A 20,939-nucleotide genomic window follows, 5' to 3' on the forward strand; every position below is an offset into this window, starting at 1 on the left:
CTGTCGTTACCAGCAGATAGTTTTGAGTTTGTCATCTCACTGAACCTTAGCAGTCCAAAAACAGGAGAAATCTGAGTAACGGTTATAAATGACTATAGGAAATTAAGGGTCACCTTCCCATTAAGATTCATTCACATCTGGTAGGAAACTGATCTTCCTTGCTAAATGTGGGTTGATCATAAATAGAATAGGACATTGAAACAATGGGATTGAATCAGTATGGCAATTTCTAGATTGCCGGGCTAAATTTTCTCCTCATTTAGGAAACAGCAATCTGCCTATTTTCATAGTCCAACATCTCTTTTAATGGCTATACATGTAAAGGTCGCAAGCATTGTTTAATTTCTGTACCACTTTATTAATATTTTACTAATTTTGTATATAAACAATCAAATACTTTTCTCTATTGAATATTAATTTTGTAACTTCTTTCCACACTTTAAGTGCATTTAGTAGGTTTGAGAATCTGAAATAGGACTGAAAAGAAAATAATAATAGCATTCATAACAGCACCCCATCCATTTAATTTCTGTAAATGAAAATGTGTTGACTTAAACTACTGTCTCTGTTTTGTTGAGAAATTGCTGCTAAAATCACCTTTTTTTCCTCAGTTCCACATCACTGAATCCACCTGACTTTTCCCCTGGGCTCCATCCTTCACCTCCTGAACCAATTTCAACTGAGGCAGAAAGTCCTTAAGCAGCTCTAAACCCTCTTTGTTACACTTAGTCATTGATTACCCACTTTGACTCATATTAGCACCACCAGGGTAACATTAAAAATATAACCCCTAGGGGCGCCTGGGTGGCTCAGTCGGTTAAGCGCCGACTTCAGCTCAGGTCACGATCTCACGGTCCGTGAGTTCGAGCCCCGCGTCTGTCTTTGCCTCTCTCTGTCTCAAAAATAAATAAACGTTAAAAAAATATAACCCCTAGCTGGATCTCATCCCCAGGGATTCTGATTTAATTGATTTGGATTAGGGCTTGGGCATCAGTATTTTTGTGATGTAATTTAAATCTAATGCGGATCCAGAGTTGACTGCAGCCTTCATTCCAAGACAAAATGAGACTGGCTTTCATATTCTGTATCAAGTCAGGTGCCCTGTGGGGCCTATTCAGCTCTACAATTCTGGGAGCCTGATAACCTGGGTCCTTGGAAGTTTCAGCTCTCTTGGAAGATAGTCTTTCCAGGACCCACCCATGGGCTTCATTTTGTTTCCTGAGTTGGAACTCCTTACAATGTCTCTTTCTATCATCAAGATTCTTGCCCCCAAAACAGAATTTCAGAGAGGTCAAGTCACAGAGCTCATTGATAATGGAGACGGGATTCAAAAACTGGTATGCTGATTTCATATCCTGTGCTCTGACTCACACCAGTGCATTAATCAGGATAATTATGCAGAAACTGATAAACCCTGAAATCTCAATGGCTTGGCCCAACACCATTTTATTTCTTGATCACATCAGCAGCTCACCTGCGTGGCTGTCTCAAGCCATGCCTCGGTGACTCAGCCTCCTCCCATATTGTGAGCTTACCATCCCAGAATCCTTTGCTTCGAGTCACAGAGACAGGCTAGGGTGGAAGAGGTGAAGAAGAAACACCAAATCTTAACTAACCTTGACAGGAAGTGATGCATCGTTCCCTTTAAGATTCTGTCGGGAAGAATTATTCACACAGTCCCTCCTCTCCAAACTGCAGGAGAACATGAGAAATGGAGAGGAGCACGTGGCTGTTACTATTCCTGCAGCAACTGCCTGCCTTAGGTGCCTCTGCGGAACGAAAGATTATTATTTCCTTAATCTCCTGTGGCTGTGTTGCTCTTTATTGGATCTGCTTCTTTCTGTCCAATCAGCATTAATTTGTCAGAAGAATTGTTAAAGAAGAATCTTTAATCTACAGTAATGACTTACACTATACTTTGCTATTCTGCCTGTCCACACAGGCAATAGAAGTTACTTGAGTAAGTATAGGTATTCTGCCAGGCTGCACCGTTTACATTGGCTAGTTTTCTTCTTGCTGGTAGAATTGTTATTTCTCAGGCCACGCCTCCTGCCTTTAGTTTTTCCTAATAGATGGGATAGGATGAAGTTTGCCTGACTTCTGAGACATGCAAAAAGATGGTTCACTCAGATGGTTCAAACCAGGCATAATTCCTTCCCTGTAGGTTGCATGGCTCTAGGAACGAGTAGCCCCTTGGCCTACTGGAATGTCAAAGAATACAGTGAAATGTTCAATTACATTGTAATAGTTACTCTTAAAAATGTGCAGAATCCACTTGATTTTTGAGTCTTTTATTCTCTTTATTAAAAAATAGCATGTAAGATATCTTCTATTCTGTTGTGTCATGGTATAACCATTTTTTGTCAAGATCCTTAAGATAAAACTACATCCAAAGTAGGAGTATTCAATTAAGAGCTGATTAGATAATATGAATGAGTACATGCAGTTATAATTACTTATGTAAGATATGTAATACTACCTTGATAATTAATTACATCTCCACAGACTTGAGAGTGTTGTTTGTATTAACTATAAATGAGATAAGAAATACTGAAAAGAGATAGTCTCTTTCCACCTCAGAATTGGAGGCGATGTTGGGAAAGAGATTTGTGTGAATGAATATAGCTTGAATTACAATTAGCCAACATTCCTAAAATTCTGTTCTTGTTGGAGTGTGATTAATTATCACACTGAAATTTAACCCTCTTCTAATCTTTTCTCAATGTTCATTAGGCTGAGATTTCCACCTCTGGTTTGCTTTCCTTTTTTTGACCTGCAGCCGCTGTGTGATTAAAGTGGAATTTCTGCTAACTGGTTGTGGTGGTAGGGAGCTGGAGGGGACCTCTGGCATCATCTGATCCAGTTAGATTCTAACTGTACAAAGACCTGGATAAGAAGATCAGATTTCATGAAGCAATCTAAGAAAGACTCAAAGATTATTATTTTTAATATACATTTTGCAGAGGTTTAAAGACAGTTGTTTCAAAGAAGGATGGTTAAGAGCTCGTTGATTATACAAATAAAGCGAACCTTCTATCCATGCATGCTCGTTATGTTAAAAATTTACGTAATACAATATTACGGAGCAGATATGCCTTTTATAAACATATTCATCTTTGGAAAACACACTTGATTAAAGACAGACCAGGAAAATTTATCTCCTGCGCTTGGTATGGCACCTTCTGGGCTGGACCCTTCCCTTCTTCCCTGTGACAGGTCTCTTCTTTGGGAGAGAGAAGATTTCTGGTGAACTAAATCCCACTGAAGTGTCACACATTTACAGGGTAGCGTTGCACAGTGAAATCAGGTGCCTCCAGATTCAATGACTTCTAAGTCCTGGGAATGTCCAACAGCTTTGGATGACTGGTGGATAACACAGAATTATGATAATCCTTTCAGAGTTTGAACTTGATGACTTTAAGGCACTGCTAATTCTACTTTCTATGCTGTTCTTGAACTCCCTCCTGTCTGCCTTCCTCCATATCCCACTACTGTGGTCAGGTTCAGTCTCTTGACATCTTTTTCCCAGATAATTACAAAGATCTTGTAATAGGACTGCCCGGACACAGGCTGGTACCCATCAACTCCACTCCACTCCACATTACTCTTTGACTGGCCTGTGCTTACAGCTTTTCACTTGTTTTCCATAAATTACAATAAAAAACCAAGATCTCGGCAGTGTCAATGAAGATCTTCCCAATCTGTTCCCTAAATCATGGCTTACTCTTCAAGAGATTTGCCTTTTTCCTGGTCCAGCAGCCCTTGACTTTTCATAATCCCTTTAACACATCATGATACACTACATTCCTATGGCATTTATATGTTGTTCTTTTGATCTTGAGTGGGCTTCTGCTCTAATCTCCTCAATTCCCTTTGATTAAGTCCTAATCTTCTTTTAGTAATCAGAAGGGGTTTACCTCCTTCAGGAATCTATCCTCAAACCCCCCCCCCCAAACACTTATACACTGCACCCTCTTTCACTCACACTCTCACACGTACCCAATCTCTACCCACACATGCTAGCACGAATACTAACACATTTGGAATCGGCACTGACTGCTCTCATGGAACCTGGACTAGGCTTCCCCATTTGCACCTAATGCCATGCATGACTACATGCATGTGTGTCTGTGTCTTCGCAGTCTTTGTGTTTCTTGAACCTTCGACATCGTATCTAAGCTAGAAGAGATACTAAGAGGTGTTTGATATTGCATAATTCATGATTCTCTCCAACCTTGAGATTAAATTATTTTTTTTTTAAATAAAGTCAGCCAGAATAGATGGCCACTAGAAATCCTCATAGTTCTACACGTGCAAACCTGCCTGAAGCTACCTTTTTGACTTTGTAGCACCTTTAATATATTTGGATGAAGGATAGACAAAACCAGGATTTGAGGGCATTTGTCTTTTTCATTCTTTATCATTGTAGCTCATACTCATAAATTCAAACTTGGACCTGGAATCCTAATCATGTCAACTACACAGAGTTATAGTGTGTGTGACAGTCTGTGTCATTGTATGCCAAAACTTTTCCTTTCTTCCTGAATTGACCATCTCTATTTCCCCCATGTCTTTCCTCATTGGTTATATATTGCAGGTCTGGGGCCAAGCATCCGACCCAAGCTGGGCCAATTGTGATATTCCTGGCTGTGGGCAAGTGGATTGATCTAGAGGTGGGTCCCCAACTCCAGCTAGGTCAATCTCATTCCTTCACTGGAAGTGTAACTACTGGAATGACACATTGTTGAAATCATTTTTTCTCTCATGGCTAATTGTAAGCCATAAAGCTCAGAAATTGTTTGAAGCTGCGTAGAGGCAGCCACCTACGGTGAAAAAGAATGATGTTGATGCTATGGTAAGGATGTATTGATTGTGCATGACTTTAAGAGTCATTAAAATGAGCCTGAGGCTAGATCCTACAAAGAAGCCAAAGTGTAACACTTCCGATCAACCACATCAGGCTGGCACAGCTGAGGTTGTGAGCAAGACGTTCAGAGAGGTGTGATCCAACAGCAGCTCTTGGGTCTGGGCAGTCCCAGGCTCGTGAGAGTTGTTGGCCGATACTAACTGTCAGAACTGAGCAAATCATTGACAAGCCTAAAACACAAGATGGCCCCAGCAGACAGTGATCAATTGCAGGCTTGTCTCAGCTGAGGATGGGGACTTGCCAAGGTCCAGGAAGAAGATCACAGTTGTTTGGGTGGGAAGGCCAACGTATAATGTATAGTCTAGCCATTGGTAAAACCACATGAGGAAACACCAGGCTAGGCAGCACATGGGCTCGCTACCAACGACCCATTACAATATCAAGGTCTGTTACCAGCTTCAGCAGTTAATTTGGAAAGGTTTACAACCTCCAACATCCACCCAAGTCCTATGGGAACCTTATTAAATTTTTAGAAGTCTATGCCTAGAGGGCAGCTGTTATTCTGCCAGGTCCATAACTGGCCTCTCTCCATGCTGGAGTCAATGAAAGGGAAAACAGATTACTCTGAGGGCTCTGAATTTTCATATTCAGATTCACTCTCTTACATCTTAGATGCTCTCAGGACTTAAATCTCAACAAATACATTTTCAGTAGAAATCCCCATTGTCACTGTTAAGAAACTGGTTTGTGATTTTTTTCCCCACTCAAAATATGACTTAAAAAAAGTACCGAAAGAAAAAGATAATCCTGCCTAAAGTAATTATCATAAGCAAGTTAAGGTAATTAGCTCAGTATGATGTTTCAGCAAAGGTTACTTCAAAACGGTGAACTGTGCCAACGCACTATAAATGAGAGTATTATATCTACAAGCAATTGGAAATTTTTTAGGTTTGAAAGACAAACTTATGTGGACATAGGGAAACCTATGTGCAGTAGCTGTATCCATTTAAATCTAGCTTATGATTGCATATCTCATATAGTCTTCATTTCAACACATTTTTATGAACTGCATTTCATGCAGCAAGGGGCCATGACCCCGAAGACATTCTGCACTCTTGCCTCTTGCTTACTGTCCAATTCAATCAGTCATCAGGTCTTAGAGCTTCAATTTCCCACACATTCCAGGAATCCTTTCTCCTCTCCTTCTCTGCTTTCCTCCGAGACTGTTCATCTTTATATGCCTAGTGCTTATTAGTAGAGTGAAGGGACTCCGTAAACTTTTGCTGAATGGATGAGACAATGAGAGCAGGCAGTCCACTGGAATATAACCAGCTCTGTAGGGGGAATTAGGACCACTGAGCTCTATTCTTTACCATGAAACTGGCTAGAAGATCTTTATCTTCACCTCTCACAGATTTGGTTTTCTCACTTGCAAAACAAGTGGGTCCGTTTCTATTTCACAACGGTACCCTGTGGATCAAAAACTTTTATATGCTACTAAGAAGTATTAAGAAATCATTGCTGCTGTCTTTAGTCTATGACATTTATACTGTTTTAAAAAAAAACAACAACAGTTCTCTTTTGCTGAGTCTGATCATATCCTTGAATTATTTTCTTGTCTTCATCTTATATGCCTACAGATAGGGTCTAAAATTCTTGAAGGCAGGCACCATATATCACTCAAATTTTTTTTGTATCATTCAGATTTTATCTCAGCACCCAGAAGAGTGGCTACCACACATTAGATGCTCAGAACAAATTTCATGAATGAAATAATGAATGTTGCTATCTAGCAGCGGCCATTTAGAATTGCAGGCATAATGCTAGAACTAAATCAAACACCTCAAGGGCATGACTGGAAAATAAGCTGATTTAATTGTGGATCAATACCACTTTTTGAGATATTGCTGTTTTATAAACAATGAAATGAAACGTTTTCTGCATTTGCAAGAAAAAGGTTCTAGGACCTTCTGTAACTATGAATTGTTGCATTTAGACATTGACTGACAGTACATTATGTTGTGCTATCCCAAGTCTGTATTGGCAGCTAATCGGATAAATGATATTTGGAATCCACACACTGTATAGAACATATCATGGGATATAGTTTAGGGAATCTTCAATCAGATTGCTGTTTTCCTAAATGAAAGTCAAATATATTTATATTTATAAATAACCGTTATTATTGATATTACTATTATTTTATTACACACATTTGATCTTCATTGAACTTACTTCATAAATCTAATATAGGTATGGGGAACTTGTTCAGAAAATTTGGTCAGTGGAGATAACTGAAAAGCAACCAATCCTCAAAGGGTATCTTCTGGTTTGAATTATTCTTGCTTTCTTCATCGGTCAAATCATTTACCATTGAACTCCAGTGATAAAATGTTATTGTGTAGATCACCCTACCAGTCACAACACATTCAAGATCATTTGTCATTCTCATTTTGTATTCTCTTTGACATCGAGGCATTGTAGAGATTTCTTGAAGGTCTCTCACTGAATCATTAAAATTTAGCTGTATATAAGATGCAAGATGAATGATCCCAATTTAATAGAAGTTGGATGTAGTCTCTCATGCTTTCTTGGTTTTGACATGATTTTTTGGAACTTTTTCACGGGGATGTCAGAGCATCTGTATGCTACTTAAAACTGCTCCTCCGTATTGAAGTTTTCTTTTTGTTTATACTGTATGCTAATCTTGGTGAAGGATCTGTATTATGTAAGCTTGGGTCAAGGATTGTGTCACACACACACAAAACACACACACACACACACACACAAAGTGAAATAACAAAGGTTTTAACACACACACACACACACACACAAAGTGAAATAACAAAGGTTTTAATAATTTTTTAAGGCATTTCTTTCTCTCTCATGAAATCCAGAGATAAGCAATTCAAGGCTGATACAGCATCTCCTTCAAACCTCCATCCCGAGGAGGGCTGTCTTCATTTCAGAAAGCAGGACAGATGGAGGGACAAAAAACCCATTCAAGCAATTTTTTAAGGAGGTTTCTTGAGAGATGTCACAAAATATTTTACTTACAACTTACTTTTCCAGAACTTTATCACATAAAAAAAGACCAGCTTTAAGAATCAGGGAGGTAAGCAAATAGTATTTATTTCAGGTAGGCATGAGTTAACCGGCAAGAGTTCTTTTATTAAGGGAAACATACAGAACAAATACTGAAGTAGACAACTCTCTACTACAGGATTGAGTCAGGAGATTAGGTAGATTTATTCATGTAGAGAAACATTGTGCTCACTTTGGCAGCACATATACAGACAAACATTAGTTTCTAATTTTTTTTTAATTTTTTAGGGCTTATTTTATTTTTGCCAGGGCGGGGGGGGGGGGGAGGGGGGAGAGACAGACCGCAAGTGGGAGAGGGGCAGAGAGAGAGGGAGACACAGAATCCGAAGCAGGTTCCAGGCTCTGAGCTGTCAGCACAGAGCCCAGTGTGGGGCTCGAACTCACAAACTGTGAGATCGTGACCTGAGCCGAAGTTGGACACTTAACTGCCCGAGCCGCCCAGATGCCCCTAGGTTCTAATTTGACTATAAGGATAACAAAGAAGTTACTGGTAAACCACCTCTCCCAAAAGGATAATTTGAATGAAGTTAGTAAAGAAGATTAGCATGATAAAAGGCAAAATAAATTATCTTGAGCATATCTGAATTTTACAGGATTTTTTTTGCAAGTAACATAGACTTATTGGGAGAATCTTATGGATTGATGTTTCTACCCTCCTAAAATAAGCATTTTACATATGGGGTTATAACAATATTTGGTCATGCTTTAACCATTTGAAATTATAGTAGTCTTACTTGATTTATATATTCTGTATATATTTATATATTTATATCAGATATAAATATATCTGTATATATTTATTTATATATTTATCTCAGATATGTATATCTGATTTATATATTCTGATTGATTTATATATAAGAGAATATATAAATTCTTTATTATATTATAGGTGTATGTGTAGCTGGCTAGAGAGAGACAGATATAAACATAGATATATGTAGTTCTGGGGTCCTCTTGTAACTAATGGAAGTTACAGAACTAAATATTTTTAATATTGAAAGCCATACTCCATTGGGTTTGTTTTTCTTTCTTAACATTCTGTAATATCAAAGCAAGAAAATGCATCATTTTTAAATTAAGTAGTTCATAATTTTACTAAATCCTATACCTTATCGATTGGCAATACATTTAGAATAAAATATTGGTTTTAAAGACTTCCGGACATGAAAATATTATACCACAATATTTTAATGCATTGGATAAAAGAACAGTTATTGAGCAAATGGAATAATAGATTGAGGACAAAATTTTGTCAAGCTTTATTCTGTCCACATGTGCATTTTACTTTCAGCACTACAGTTGGGATATTTTTTTCTTTGCTTTAACTCATTGCATATGGATCATCATAAATAAATAGGATTATTTAGTAGTCCCTTCTTTAATAAAGAGGGCCTCTGTTTCACTTAAAATTTTCATTGTAATAGGAGATGAAGCCATTTTAAGTTTATTCTTTTGAAATCGTGGTCATTTTTTTTCCAGAAAACTCCCTCTTCTAAAAATTGTCTCTTCCTTATTTTTCATGTACTTCTTAAAAACTCTTTCGTCCATATGCAAAGTTTCTCCTAATGGAAATATTCTGTAGCTCTGCCTGTATCTTATATGGGCATCAAATATTTCTGTGGCCCTTTTTATTATCTTATTTTATCAAGACTGGTGTTATTAGATTATTGCATAGAATATTCACTTGTCCTTTGTATTATGCTGTTTTATAAAATGCATTTGTAAGTTGGTTATGTCAAAGAAAAGAAATATCACAGTGGTATTTTTTCATATCTATTACTTACCTCAAACATTATTTTTTTTTAACGTTTATTTATTTTTGAGACAGAGACAGAGCATGAACGGGGGAGGGGCAGAGAGAGAGGGAGACACAGAATCGGAAGCAGGCTCCAGGCTCTGAGCCATCAGCCCAGAGCCTGATGCGGGGCTCGAACTCACGGACCGCGAGATCGTGACCTGAGCTGAAGTCGGACGCTTAACCGACTGAGCCACCCAGGCGCCCCTACCTCAAACATTATTTAATTGTAAAACCATGTCAAGATATCTGTATTAAGTTGCTAGATAACAGTGCTGACCCTAAAAGTGTGTCATAAGTATTACTGTGCCAATGGCAACATTATGAGAATCTTTTTGACTTACGAAAAGCTATTTATGGAATGAAATATATTATCTCTGAGCCTTGTTATAGACCACAGATTTATAGTATCATTAGAGCCACTACAAATACATTTAATATCTTACTTATAAAGTCTCATTTTGGTACAGATTTTCAATCTATAATTTCATTCAAAAGTTTTTCATTATCAGCAGGTGGTCAGTATCTACCCATGGAGTTAAACAATACACACTAATAGGCATTTACAAATATTTTGGAGAACAGAGAAGGAAGCATGTGGGGTGTCTTTCCTCCTGACAGGAATCACTTCTCCTATCAACGGAGTGTCCTACAGTTCAACTCAATTCTGACACTAAGTCCCTGAGTTGGCGTCAGACTCCACAGGTTTAAGGACTCAGTCCCACAAGACTGTCCTCATTTCAGATGCCAGTCACCAGTATCACGTTCCCGGGTTACCCACACTTCCATCTAACGTGGCTGTAAAGTCAGGGATTCCCACAGCCTCCTCCTTCGGGGTTGAATCAATGCTAGAATTCACAGGACTCAGGAAAACACTTTACTTGGAATTACCAGCTTACCATAAAGGATACAATACAGGAACAGCAAATGAAAGAGCTGCGTAGTGCAAGGTCTGGGGGGAGGTGGGGCATGGAGCTTCCAGAACTTCCAAGCACTTTTTAGATACTCCCCCTTCTACAGCATTATCTTGTGCTCACCAACCCAGAAGCTCTCTGAACCCATCGCATAGGGGTTTTTTGGAGGTCTCCCTGTGCATGCATGATTAAATCACTGGTCATTGGTGATTACCTAATTTGCAGCCCCAGGCCACTTTCTCCGAGGTCAGAAGTAGAGCTGAAAGTTCCAACCCATTAATAGTGCTTAGGACTTTTTGTAGAGATCAGCCCTCTTCTTAAAGCTGTCTAGGGGCCTCCAGCTACCAGAGATCTCATTAGCATACAAAAGACACTTTTATCACTCTGTAGATTCTAAGGGTTTGAAGAGCTGTATGCCAGGACCCTGGGACCAGACCAAACGTTTATTTTTTTTTTATTATACCACAAAGCAGGAGTAATTTTTGTATTGAAGTAGCAACAGAAATGAACTACGGTAAATATCAGTAGGGGTAATCAAAAAGTATATTCAAACTTGGCAACTCTCATGAGTTTCTAATTAATAGAATTAAAAGATCTTCCAAATACCATAGACTGTTAGATCTTCAGTACAAATTGCCCGGCCTATGCAACCACTTGCTTTGTTACAATATCATTAGTGGCATAACGTTTTAGAAAAAGTCATCTAGGAAAAACCAACATTAATTTATTCGCAAGTGAATTAAATCAGACATCAGTATACTTTTTCTGCAACAGGTGAGAGTAAATATTTTAGACTTTATAGACCATGTGGTCTCACAACTATTCAACTTTGACATTGGAGCACCAAACCAGTCAGACAACATGTAAACAGATGGGTTGGGCTTTGTTCCAATAAAACTTTTATTTGCTAAAACAACTGGGCATGGCCTTAGTTTGCCTACTGCAGGACTAGGCTGAGTAAAACAGCATTCACTATAATAAATGATTAAAATGAACAATTAAAAAAAATAATTTGCTTTAACAAACTTGGATTTTTGCCTATTGATTGTTGTATATAACCAAAAAAACTGAATGTTTTTGTTTATTACTAAGCTTACAGAATTATTAAATACTGTGAGAAGATAATTATTTCTGAAGTTTTTTAGAATTCATGAAAGGTTTTGCAGTAGTCTCCTGAGAACAGAAAATTGTCTTTGCATACATATTTATCCAAATTGTGCTTTAAAAAAATTTTTTTTTAATGTTTATTTAGTTTTGAGAGAAAGAGAGAGAGAGAGCATGAGCAGTGTAGGGGCAGAGAGAGAATGAGACACAGCATCTGAAGCAGGCTCCAGGCTCTGAGCTGTCAGCACAGAGCCCGATACGGGGCTCGAACCCACGAACATGAGATCATGACCCGAGCTGAAGTCGGACGCCCAACCCACTGAGCCACCCAGCGGTCCCTCAAATTGTGCTTTATAATCCAGAAATCAGAAGTTAAAATTTAACAAATTAATAGCATCAAAAATTTTAAAAATATTAAAAATTAACAGCATTTTCTTTTCTCAAGAAAACTGCCCTTTCAGGTTTAATTTAATAATAAAGAAGTGCCAGTAAGAAGTACTTCCATTACATTACTGTGACCAACAGACACATGAAGAGATGCTCAGCGTCACTAATCATTCACTAATCAGCCATGTGAGTTATCCACCTAACACCTGTCAGGACTGCCCTTGCCAAAAAGAGAAGAAATAGAAGTGTTGGCGAGAATGTAGAGGCAAAGGAACCCTTGTGCCCTGTTAGTGTGGCCACTGTATGAAAATAGTATGAAATTCTTTAAAATATATATAATTTTTATATTGATACATATTGTATATAATAAATGTTACCTATTTGATATATTAATGTATATATGTACATACATATACATACAATGAAATATTACTCAGCCACAAGAAAAGGTAAAACCTTGTCATCTGCAGCAACACGGATGGACCTCGAGAACATTCTGCTAAGCGAAATAAGTCAGACAGAGAAAGACAAATACCGTATGATCTTACTCCTATGTAGACTCTAAAAAAAAACAAAACAAATGAACCTCAGGCCAAAAAAAGCAGAATCAGACCTATAACTACAGAGAACAATCTGATGGTTGCCAGAGGGGAGGGGGATGAGGAGTGGACAAAGTAAACGAAGGAGAGGGGAGACACAGGCTTCCAGTTATGGAATGGATAGGGGGATGAAAGGTGCAACATAGGGAATATAGTCAGTAGCCCTGCAATAACGTGGTATGGCGACAGGTTGTAGCTACTCTTGAGTGTAGCAAAACCATAGAGTTAGCTAATCATTACGTTGACCGCTTGAAACTAATGGCACATTGTAGGTCAATTGCGTTTCAATTAAACAAAGAAATACTTTCATTACAGGGAAAGAATTTTATAGGTGATATTTCCATCACAGTTAAAGAAATGTGAGATAGCTTCATTCATTGATTTATTAAAGATTTTTTGAGCACCTCTAATATGCACAGGAAAAGGTTTGGAATCATATATGTATGTCAATAACATACGATTTTTGCCCTGCCAGCCTAAATTAACAGCTATATCTTTAAAGATATTTATCACATTTTCATCTCTTCTAAAAAGGTGTTTCTATATTTCGCTTTAAAAAATCACTTTATAATTTTAAACAATTACCTTTTTTGCCAGTATTTTATTTCTCAAAGCCCCATTGCCTGACTGGACCTACTTTTTCCTATTCTTCCCTCTAAGTACAACTTGAAAACCCTAGATGTTATATATAAAACAAACAAGAAAAGTTTGAAAGGTGAAGAGAAGGTGCTAGAGCAGCTAGGATTCCCATGCCTAAAGAACACAAGAGTGAATTCCTTGTGCTTTCTCTTGACTCATTTATCCCAGACTTGGAGGGAACCGGCAACCCAGAAACACCAGTGGACACATACAATAAAAGCCCCAACAAAAGCCTAATCTTTCCAGCCGCAGCACCAGTAAAGAGGCAGCCTCGCAAGACAGAAATCTTTTAGACAATAACAATTTGACTACAAAACAACAAAGGAAACAAATACAGCCCCATCCTAACATCTACCAGTAAAGGTCAAACGGGGAGCCCAAACCCAACAGAAGAGCTACAAAATACATGGAGCAAAACTGACGAAAATGAAGGGAGAAACAGACAAATATTTAGTATAGTTGGAGCCTTCAACATCCTCACTCATCAATTAGTAGAATAACTAGACAGAAAATCAACTAGGATACAGAAGAACTGAACATCATCAACCAGCTGAATCTAATCATTTACCAAACACCCTATTCAACAACAGAAATATAAACCCCAGAAATAGTCCCAAATAAGCATGGCCAACTATTTTTGTTAATGTTTATTATTTATTTTTGAGAGAGACAGAGCATGAGTCAGGGGAGGGGCAGAGAGAGAGAGGGAGACACAGAATCCGAAGCAGGCTCCAGGCTCTGAGCTGTCAGCACAGAGCCTGACATGGGGCTCGAACCCACAAACTGTGAGATCATGACCTGAGCCAAAATTGGACGCTTAACTGGCTGAGCCACCCAGGCGCCCCAGGGCCAACTAATTTTTTAACAAAGGTACAAAAACAATGCAATGGGGGAAGGATAGTGTTTTCAATCAATGGTACTGGGGCAGTTGGATGGATATCCATGGGCAAAAAAATTACCTTCAACCTCAACCTGACACTTTATCCAAAAATTAAACCAAAATGGACTATAGGTTTAAATGTCAAACATAAATCTAATAAATCTTTTAGAAAGAAAGTGAAGTCTTCAGAACCTTGGGCTTGGTGAAGAATTCATAGGCACGACACCAAAAGCTTAATCCATTAAAGAAAAAATTGAAAAACTGGACTTTATTAAAAGCAATTTTTTTTCTCCGCAAAAGACTGTTAAGAGGATGGAAAGACAAAATACAGACTGAGAAAATATTTGCAAAGTATATATCTGATAAAAGACTTCTATCTAGAATTTATGAAGAATTCTTAAAAGTTCAATAGTAAAAACACAAACAATCCAATTGGAACATGAATAAAAGACATGAAGAGATATTTCACTGAAAAATAAATCCACAGATAGGGGGCCCCCCGCGGGGCTCACTCAGTTGAGTGTCTGACTTCAGCTCAAGTCATGATCTCACGATTTGTGAGTTCAAGCCCCATATCAGGCTCGCTGCTGTTAGGCTGTCAGCCCAGAGCTCGCTTCAGATCCTTTGTCCCCCTCTCTCTGCCCCTCCCCCGCTTGCACTCTTCCAAAAATAAATACATATTTTTTTTAAAAAGATAATACACAGATGGTAACTAAGCCCATGAAAAGATGTTTATACCCCTGCCCTCAGCCATTAGGGAATGTAAGTTAAGATCACAATGAGATATCACTACACGCCTATTAAAAAAAAAACTAAAATACAAAATAATGACAATACCAAATGCTGGCAGGGATGTAGAGAAACTGGATGTCTCATACTCTGGTGGTAGGAATGTAAAATAGTACAGCCCTTCAGGAAAATACTTTGGCTGTATCTTTTCAGATACAGAACGTATACTTTTCAAATAACCCAGCAATCCCACTTTGGGGCATTTATCCCAGAGACATGAATACTTATGCCCACACAAAAACCTGTACATGATTGTCCATGGCAGTTTTATTTGCAAAAGCCAAAACTGGAAATAACCAACATGCCCTACAATAGGTCCTGGATAACCAAACTGTGTTATATCCATACCAGGAAATACTACTTAATGATAAAAAGGAATGCATTGGGGCGCCTGGGTGGCGCAGTCGGTTAAGCGTCCGACTTCAGCCAGGTCACGATCTCGCGGTCCGTGAGTTCGAGCCCTGCGTCAGGCTCTGGGCTGATGGCTCAGAGCCTGGAGCCTGCTTCCGATTCTGTGTCTCCCTCTCTCTCTGCCCCTCCCCTGTTCATGCTCTGTCTCTCTCTGTCCCAAAAAAAAAAAAAAAAAAAAAAAAGTTGAAAAAAAAAAAGGAATGCATTGGTATGCACAAAAGCTAGGATGGGCTCCAAGGGTATTATGCTCAGTAAAAAAAGTCCATCTCAAAAGGTGATATACTACGTGACTCCATTTGCATAACACTCTTGAAATGACAAAATTATAAAAATGGAGAACAGACTAGTGATTTGAGCAGCTATTAACGGTGGGGAGGAGGGAGATGGGTCTAACTATAAAGAAACAGCACGGGGAAAATATTTGTGGGCAAAATATTTGCTTGCCATAGTGACTGCATGATCTCTGCCTGTGTTAAAATGACACAGAACTATGCACACGCTTCATCCTAATGTCACCTTCCTGATTTTGATGTCGTACTGTAGCCACCGGGTGGAAGAGACACAAGGATCTCTCCGTACTATTTTTACAACTTTCTAGGAATCTATAACTATTTCAAAATAAAAGCTTAAAAAGGAAAATATGTACACCTGGCAGTCCATTCTTTCAAAAAAAAGTACATTCCCTACACTTTTTTTCAAGATCTTTATGATGCCCAATTTCTCACACGAATAGCTTCTCTCTTTCCGACAGTTGACGAAACCAAATTATTTATGTGCCAGAAGGTTACTGCTTGTTTATTGTTTCTCTTAATTAATAATGGAGTAAATAATGCTATAAATGTTTTACTTGCCATGTCTTTAATAACTAACTTACAGTTGCTAATGGGTGTCGAAAGATCAAGGACACCAAAATCATGATTTAATCAGAAACCTCATTTAACACATTAGTTGCACCCTCAGTAGTGACCTCGCAGGCACTTTTGCTGGAGCTGCTAACAGGAAAACAAAATGTGACTCGTTTTCTACTTTCCTCTGTTTAAAAAATGAATTAATGAATATAAATATGTACCGACTTGATACCTTAACAGCTTCCATCACACTTATTTCGGAAACTCTATGCCTGCATAATTGGGCCATTGATTACTTCTGAAGCATAAATTAAGCCCACCAAATCAATCTTATTTGGACTTCAAAATTACAATAAAAAGGTTTCCAGATGACTTTTGATTTACTTATTTCAAATTATTTCCTTTGATAAATCTTTCTTTTCTGAAAAGACTTATGTATTAAATTGTTAGACTCGGTCATTCTTTAAGTACTAATAACGGCACATCCAAATACATCTCACATTCTGCTTTCATAATTTACTAACAAAGTTAAGATGCATGTAGGAGTATTTTATTTTTTTAATGCTTATTTATTTATTTTGAGAGAGGGAGAGAGTGTGTGTATATGAGCAGGGGAGGAGCAAAGAGAGAGGAGAGAGAATCCCAAGCAGGCTCCACGTTGCAAATGTGGAGCCCCATGCGGGGCTCAATCCCACAAACCACGAGATCATGACCTGAGCTGAAATCAAGTGTCAGAAGCTTAACCGACTGAGCAACACAGGTGCCTCAACATGTAGGAATATTTTAAAGAAGTCTATTGGAGTCTGTTGGAATTATTAGTGGCATTCTGTTTTTTAAGAGCGGGAAAAGTCATAAAAAGGAAATCTCTTCTGAAAAGAACAAATACGTGTTCACAATTCCTGATCTGCAGTTCTGAAATCCTCCAAACAAAACAATGACAAATGTATGTATCTCCTCACCTTTACTGGGGCGCCTGGGTGACTCAGTTGGTTAAGTGTCCGACTCCTGATTTCGGCTCAGAGCATGAGCTCACGGTGCGTCAGGCTCTGCGCTAACATCTCAGAGCCTGCGTGGGTTTCTCTTTCCCTCTCTCTCAGCCTCTCTCTCTCTCTATCTCTCTCTGTGTCTCTCATAATAAACTAATAAACTTAAAAAAATATTCTCACCTTTACTGCAGAAATGTAAATGTGGGGGTGCCTGGGTGGCTCAGTCAGCTAAGCATCTGACTTCACTCAGGTCATGATCTCACAGTTTGTGGGTTCGAGGCCCACATCAGGTTCTGTGCTGACAGCTCACAGTCTGGAGCCTGCTTCCAATTCTGTGTCTCCCTCTCTCTCTGCCCCTCCCCTGCTGGTGCTCTCTCTCTCTTCTGAAATAAATAAAATAAAAACATAAAAAAAAATTTTTAAGGAAACGTAAATGTGTATGTGCTCGGGATACTGGCCCTGGAAGAAGTATCCTACAATATAGGGTGTATGTATTATATTCCCTTTACAAAATCTTAAAATTTCTGATTTAAGAGAAATATCTGGCCTCAAGGGTTTGGGACGAGAATCACAGAGCTGTCTTAGAAAAGTCTAGGACAGATTATAGGATAGAAACAAAGTATAGGATAAAAAAGGATAGAGGGATGCCTGCGTGACTCAGGGAGTTAAGCATTGCCCACTCTTGATTTTGGCTCAGGTCATGATCTCACAGTTGTGCGATTGAGCCCTCCACACCCAGTGTGGAGCCTTCTTAAGATTCTCTCTCTTACTCTTCCTCTGCCCCTCCCCTGATTATCATGCCCACACTCTCTCTCTCAAAAACTAATGAAATAACTAACTAAATAAATAAAAGTATAGGATAGATATTTATATGGCATGAAAATATGCCAGATATATATCTGGCAAATGAGTCCAGGAGTACAGATATTTCGTGATATGAAATCTGAGAAAAGAGTCAGATAATCACCAGGCTGACCTCCGTTTAATTAGTAAGAAAACTAGATGGGTGGGGGGCATTCAGCAACTTGCCCAAGGTTACTCAGCTACAGCTGGAACCCGGGCAGTCTGGCTTTAGAAATCATTCTTTTGAACCACAAAAATTATGTTACGAAGACTAATTTTGAATGGTTCCGCTGTCGCAACAGAGTGGGATGAAGTCTCTAAGTTAACAGCACAAGGATTTGTGGAAGTTCATGCCCTTATAGGCAAAACTCTAGGCTCCAAGAAAGTGTCAGGCTGGCTCATACATAACATTGGAGGATCCTGTTCATTGGGCACCATGAACAGCCCCAAAGAAAAAACTATGGGTGCTCTTACACCGTGGATTTCATCTGTCCAATGGTAGCCTTCCACACTGAACTTTCAAGCAGCTAATCAGTGCTTCTTTTTTAAAGAGCAGAAAATTCAGGATCACCAGACATTTAAGGAAAATGCCAAACATGAAACGGATCAAAATCATCCATAAAAAGGAACCCAAACAGGACGGAAGAAATACAAAGTGTAGAAGAGAACATTTCAAAAAATTATACATCATTGTACACCATTCTTATAAGAGGAGCCAATAGATAATACATGAAAATAAAGGGGCGCCTGGGTATTCAAGTTGGTTGAGCATCTATTTGTACCTTCAGAGATTAGAAGAAACTATATCCATGAAACCAAACAAGACATTATACAATAAGGGGGTGGGTGCAATGGACGATAAGATAGAGCATCCAGAAATTAAAAATATGACAACTGAAAATTCAATAAAACTTTGAAAGGTAAAGTCAATGAAGTTCCCCAGAAAGTAGTTCAAGAAAACAGAGATCAGAAAACTTAGAGAAGTTATCCTGGAAGTTATTTCAGAAAAAGCTTCCAGAAAGAGAAACACATAAAATGGTGGAACGGAAATCATCCATGTATGGAACAATTTTAAGAACTGAAGAATGAGGGGCGTCTGGGTGGCTCAGTCGGTTAAGCGTCCGACTTCGGCTCAGGTCACGATCTCGTGGTCCGTGAGTTCGAGCCCCGCGTCGGGCTCTGGGCTGATGGCTCAGAGTCTGGAGCCTGCTTCCGATTCTGTGTCTCCCTCTCTCTCTGCCCCTCCCCCGTTCATGCTCTGTCTCTCTCTGTCTCAAAAATAAATAAATAAAATGTTAAAAAAAATTAAAAAAAAAAAAAAAAAAAAAAAGAACTGAAGAATGAGTCTCCAGACATGAAAAATCCTAAGGGACTGGAAAAATAATTTATAAAAAAAATCCAAGCACATTATGCAACTTCAGAATACTAGTGAAAAGAAAATGCTAACAACTTCTGGTAACTGTTTGAAAATTTTCTTAAGAATTTGGGGGTGGGGGCTAATAGCAACATGCATATGGAAAGATGGGAACTCATGGAAATTCCATAAACAAAGTAAGTGTAAGAGAGATGAAAGTTACCAATGTACCTTGCTTGACTCAGCAGTAAGCGATGTCATGGTAAATGTCAATACTGATGACTGATTTAACCATGGATCAAGTTTGTCTGTGGGATCGAAATTCCCAAATACTTGTAAGAGGAGCCAATAGATAATCCATGAAAATAAAGGGCGCCTAGGTGGCTCAAGTCCGTTGAGCGTCTGACTATTGATTTCGGCTCAGGTCATGAAATCACAGTTCATGGGTTCAAGCCCCTCATCTGCCTCTGTACTGACATGTTGGAGCCTGCTTGGGATTCTCTCTCAATCTCTCTCTCTCTCTCTCTCTCTCTCTCTCTCTCTCTCTCTGCCCCTCCCCCACTTGTGCATGCTCTCTCTCTCCTTTCTCTCAAATGAATAAACATTTAAAAAAAATAAAGGAATGTAACTGTATTAATGAGAAATAAGAAGAAAGGTACTAAAACAATGTTTGAAAGAGTTGAAATGGTTACTTCTGGGGAGTTACCCAAATTAGAAAGTGAAATTTTTCTTTATTGTCCCATGTCTATACACTGTTTTTTGTTTAAAGTCTATTTATTTATTTTGAGAGAGACAGAGACAGTGCAGAGAGAGAGAGAGAATCCCAATTAGGTTCCATGCTGTCGGTGCAGAGCCCTACGTAAGCCTCGAACTCAGGAAATTGTGAGATTATGACCTGAGCCAAAATGACAATCCGGACGCTTAACTGAGCCACCCAGGCACCGATCCCATATGTTTAAAATAAATCTTTAGATATACATTCAAAATTTTGAAATATAAAAATATAATTTTCTCCTTGCAATCATCTGTGAATACTGGTATTCTGCGAACATTTGCCTTTTCACTTGTAGTATTAAGTTAACCATGTACCATGAACATTTCACCCCAATCCATGTGGACCTCTTCACCTTTTTAAGTCACTATATAGGATTCATTCTCTGGTGCATTACATTTTTTTTCTTTTTGTAATTTTCTTGATATGGATATTAAGGTGCTTCTGATATTTTGTTATTAGCAACAACACATTGAGAAATACCCTTGTTACATTATTTGTGCCCACACGTGCTGTATTTCCTCAGAAAGCATTGCTAGAAATGATGCTGCCTGTTGAAAATTTACCTTTTCACAAAGATTTCCCCCATTACTTTCCAAAATGTGGACAAATGTAGACTCTTACAAATCATACTGTGTGCACA

The 20,939-nt window shown here is 38.6% G+C and overlaps 1 protein-coding gene across 1 annotated transcript in view; it reads left to right on the top strand.

Moving 5' to 3' along the window:
• CYYR1 (cysteine and tyrosine rich 1) overlaps positions 1-20,939 on the top strand; it is a 110,558-nt gene that overhangs the window by 68,954 nt on the left and 20,665 nt on the right. The window lies entirely within an intron of this gene.

This window comes from Panthera pardus, unplaced genomic scaffold, assembly GCF_024362965.1.
Source record: "Panthera pardus isolate Hobbes unplaced genomic scaffold, ASM2436296v1 HiC_scaffold_16, whole genome shotgun sequence".
Lineage (NCBI taxonomy): Eukaryota > Metazoa > Chordata > Mammalia > Carnivora > Felidae > Panthera > Panthera pardus.